The sequence below is a fragment of the Sinocyclocheilus grahami genome, unplaced genomic scaffold (genome assembly GCF_001515645.1).
Source record: "Sinocyclocheilus grahami isolate Dianchi unplaced genomic scaffold, SAMN03320097.WGS_v1.1 scaffold1007.1, whole genome shotgun sequence".
NCBI classification, from domain to species: domain Eukaryota; kingdom Metazoa; phylum Chordata; class Actinopteri; order Cypriniformes; family Cyprinidae; genus Sinocyclocheilus; species Sinocyclocheilus grahami.
Window position 1 is genome coordinate 302,595 of NW_015506186.1, and position 5,252 is coordinate 307,846.

Genomic DNA, 5,252 nt, shown 5'->3' on the forward strand with positions numbered 1-5,252 from the left:
CTGTGGTTATGGCCAAGCCAGCATTGCAGTGACTGGAGTAGTTAAACTGCGAGTACAATATGGGCAAAAACGTCTACCAGAGTTCCTGTTCTACATAACTCAGTATGGCACTAATATCCTGGGTCTTGACCTGTTCCTTAGCCTTGAGTTTTCTCTGCATGACAACAGTGGTGCAACCATCCTTCAGGTGGACTCTCCATGGCAGACACAGTTTCCCACTCTATTCAGTGGTTTGGGCTGCCTCTCTGTTTTTGCACACAAACCCCTGCTTACCCCAGATGTACCGCCCATAATCCAGCCACTGTGACGAGTGCCTCTCGCCATGCGTGACAAGGTCACCACTGAACTACAGGGCATGCTAGCTGCAGACCTCATTGAGCCCATTGATGCTTCTCCTTGGGTCTCAAATCTTGTGATTGTGCAAAAACGTTGACCTTCGGGAGCCTTCGGGAGTCTCTGCGTTGACCTTCAGGAGCCGACAATTGAGGAACTCACAACACTCTTCTATGGCTCCTCAGTGTTCACAAACGCTGGATCTTAAGCAAGGTTACATGCAGATACCCCTGCAAGAGGACAGCAGAAACCTGACTGCATTCGTGACGCACATGGGGTTGTTCCGTTTCAAGAGGATCCCTTTTGGCCTAAGTTCATCACCTAGCTGCTTTCAGAAAATCATGGCTACTGTCCTAGCAGGACTCCTGGGTACGACTGTGTACTGAGATTATATTGTAGTACATGGAAAGGATGTGGCCACTCATGATGAATGCCTCGGACGGGTGTTCACAGCTCTGTCTAGACACAATCTGACATTGAACACAGAAAAATAAGTGTTTGCTGTCCCAGCAATAGACATTGTGGGTCTTCGGGTGTCCAGCTCAGGTATCGCACCATTGCAGTCCAACGTAGAGGCCATTCTTCACCTTCCCGTGCCAGCCTCAGTTAGACAGCTTGCATCCTTCCTCGGCATGACTGCTTACTATCTCAGGTTCTTACCTCAGTATTCGGAAATCACTGCCCCTCTACTCAAGCATAACACCCCCTGGGCATGGACAGCGGATTGTGAGAGAGAGTCAGTGGGAGAGAGAGAGGCGTTGGCGTGCATTTGGGCATGTGAGCGCTGGCACATGTATTTATATGGACGATCCTTTACTCTCAGAACAGACCACCAGGCTCTCACTACCCTCATGTCCTCTACTGGAACGGGTCACAAGCCCCTCAGGCTCCACCGATAGGCTGAATGGTTGAATCAGTACAACTACCAGCTGCTGTTCACTCCCGGAAAAGACAACGTGGTTGCAGATTTCCTGTCCCGTTCAGCTGCGGAGCCGACTAGCACAGCCATGCAGCCAGAGTCAGATATAGAGAATGAGCTTGTGCAGTTAGTTTATGAGCCCTTACAGGCAGCAGTGTCTCTTGAAGAACTTAAGCAAGAGTCTGCAGCAGACCCACTCTTCGTACCCCTCAGCACCTACATTCGGAATGGCTGACCAGCTCGGGTGAGCGCTGACCTGACACCTTTCTCCCGAGTCAGGGCAGAACTGACATGTTGCGGTGAGTTATGCATTGCATGGGGACACCGAGCATTCATTCCTCTGTCCCTTAGGGGGCGGGTGCGGTCAATGGCACACAAGGGTCATGTGGGGGTAGTTAGACTGAAGCAGAGGTGCCGAGACTTGGTTTGGTGGCCAGGGATTGACAGAGAGCTAGAAGCTCTTGTATGTGACTGTGCACCTTGTCTGCTTAGTGGTAAATAGCTGCAGACCTCATTGAGCCCATTGATGCTTCTCCTTGGGTCTCAAATCTTGTGATTGTGCAAAAACGTTGACCTTCGGGAGCCTTCGGGAGTCTCTGCGTTGACCTTCAGGAGCCGACAATTGAGGAACTCACAACACTCTTCTATGGCTCCTCAGTGTTCACAAACGCTGGATCTTAAGCAAGGTTACATGCAGATACCCCTGCAAGAGGACAGCAGAAACCTGACTGCATTCGTGACGCACATGGGGTTGTTCCGTTTCAAGAGGATCCCTTTTGGCCTAAGTTCATCACCTAGCTGCTTTCAGAAAATCATGGCTACTGTCCTAGCAGGACTCCTGGGTACGACTGTGTACTGAGATTATATTGTAGTACATGGAAAGGATGTGGCCACTCATGATGAATGCCTCGGACGGGTGTTCACAGCTCTGTCTAGACACAATCTGACATTGAACACAGAAAAATAAGTGTTTGCTGTCCCAGCAATAGACATTGTGGGTCTTCGGGTGTCCAGCTCAGGTATCGCACCATTGCAGTCCAACGTAGAGGCCATTCTTCACCTTCCCGTGCCAGCCTCAGTTAGACAGCTTGCATCCTTCCTCGGCATGACTGCTTACTATCTCAGGTTCTTACCTCAGTATTCGGAAATCACTGCCCCTCTACTCAAGCATAACACCCCCTGGGCATGGACAGCGGATTGTGAGAGAGAGTCAGTGGGAGAGAGAGAGGCGTTGGCGTGCATTTGGGCATGTGAGCGCTGGCACATGTATTTATATGGACGATCCTTTACTCTCAGAACAGACCACCAGGCTCTCACTACCCTCATGTCCTCTACTGGAACGGGTCACAAGCCCCTCAGGCTCCACCGATAGGCTGAATGGTTGAATCAGTACAACTACCAGCTGCTGTTCACTCCCGGAAAAGACAACGTGGTTGCAGATTTCCTGTCCCGTTCAGCTGCGGAGCCGACTAGCACAGCCATGCAGCCAGAGTCAGATATAGAGAATGAGCTTGTGCAGTTAGTTTATGAGCCCTTACAGGCAGCAGTGTCTCTTGAAGAACTTAAGCAAGAGTCTGCAGCAGACCCACTCTTCGTACCCCTCAGCACCTACATTCGGAATGGCTGACCAGCTCGGGTGAGCGCTGACCTGACACCTTTCTCCCGAGTCAGGGCAGAACTGACATGTTGCGGTGAGTTATGCATTGCATGGGGACACCGAGCATTCATTCCTCTGTCCCTTAGGGGGCGGGTGCGGTCAATGGCACACAAGGGTCATGTGGGGGTAGTTAGACTGAAGCAGAGGTGCCGAGACTTGGTTTGGTGGCCAGGGATTGACAGAGAGCTAGAAGCTCTTGTATGTGACTGTGCACCTTGTCTGCTTAGTGGTAAAGCAGGTGCTCCAGCACTGCCACCCTTGCAACCTGTTGACTGGCCCACCAAGCCATGGGAGCATCTACAGATGGACATTTGTGGGAGCTTGCCTCTGTTCCTCACCATTCAGCGGTTTCTAGTTGTGGTGTATGACCTCCACTCAAAGTGGCATGAGGTTGTGCCTATGGGCTCAGTAACAGCCTCCGCAATGGTTGATTTCCCGGAGCAGCTCTTTTCCCGATGGGGAATCCCGCAAGCCATTACCACAGACAATGGGCCGCAGTTCATTTCCAGTGAGTTTTCATCGTACCTGGCTGCCAGGGGCATAGCCCATATATGTATAATATTGTTTATCGTCTGTTTTATTACATCTTTAATTGATTTTTCCGTACATTTCTGCCATGTGTACATTAACTGACAGTCACCACTGATAAGCTACCACTAAATATTGTAGAAACCTAATTTGCTGTAAAGTTGCTTTGCAACGATTTGTATCATGAAAAGCGCTATACAAATAAACTTGAATTGAATTGAATTGAATTGAATATACGTACCACCTTCTACCATCCTCAAGCTAATGGCGGCGTGGAAAGATTTAATCAAAGTCTGTAAAATGGCTTACGTGCACACCTTGCCCAAGGTTTCCCATTTAAGGCTGCTCTCTCCCAGACCCTCTTGCATTATCGCGCTAACCAACATGCCACCACCGGGGTGTCCCCTGCCAGTCTCGTGCTTGGCTACTAGAATTACCATTGAGCAGGCTGCGCCCACCTCGTCAGCTCCCAGTGAACATTTCGACTCGGGCACGAGTTCATCAACGTCAGTGCAACATGAGAGCCAGATATGACAGCAAGCATCATGTTCGGCCCATAAAGATAAGAGTACAGGATTGGGTAAGAGCCCATAGGCTACATCGCAGCAATAAACTGAGCTCTTTCCTGTCTGCTTGGGCCAGTCACCTTTGAGCTAACTAATGCATCCCGCTGGCATGCCAGTTGTCTTCGAAGAGTGCCCATGCCTTCTGTTATGGAGGAAAACCTGAACCGGCCTATGGACCCCATTCTGCCGCCACTGAATCTGGATCCTGACGTAGTCACCGGATAGGAAGTGAGAACGAACGCTGTCAGAGCCCACAATTTGCAGATGCCCCTACAACTCGCCCTGTGAGGACGAGGGCACGTCCTGCACACTTTCAGGATTTGAAGCTAAGTTTCATACTTAAACTTGGTGGGAAGGGGGAAAATGTTGTGGTCGTTAACCAGTTCTTCATTGTTATTATCTGTTGTAGTAATACTGTCGTGAAGTCATGCTGATGCGCATGCTTCACAGTTGTACCGTGTTCCGTGGTTGTTGCCGCTGAAGTTCATTAAGTAAAGTAGCATTCTGCCGAAGCGCTGTTTGTATGTTTTTTTGTTGAACGTAACAGTGACAAGAACCAACCAATCAGCTTCACCCTTTCCTTAACAACACTAGGTGCGTTCGACTTGAAGAACGTCTACAGACCGCAGTCAACGAGAGTAGCCGCTTGCAGTCGGGGGCATTGTTGAAAACAGAGGCCCTATCCCAAATGGCACCCTAAACCCTCGCGGTCTTCCTCTTGAGTCCGCACTTTCGTGACGTAATGCCGCTTTGACTGTCGGGTAGAAGTCTGCTGTGGAGCTCGTACCAGTGCGGGCTCGGCAGACGTGCGGATCGAGGGTGCATATCGGCCACAAAGGTAGTGCTCACGAGCACCCTTCTGAATGCTAAAATGACAAATGGGACACCCTACGGTCTTGTGGACTTAACGGACACGCGTCAACATGTTTTGTTGATCCTGGAACAACATTTTAATCCAAAAATTTAGTCTTGACCATATCCCTACACCTAAACCATGAGTAACCCCTAAAATCAGAGGAAATGATAGATGAATGACACTGATGTACAAGCACCAAACACTGATTGTAAGCCTAAACTTCACACACAAACTATAAACTTGTGTTTCAAATCTGATTGGTTAATCACAATGTTGTTCCAGGGTCAACAAAGATGTTGATCCAGGAACATGTCGCACTTGGTAAAATCAGGTTCTGCGTGTGTGTGTATGTGTGTGTGTGTGTGTGTGTGTGTGTGTGTGTGTGTGTGTGTT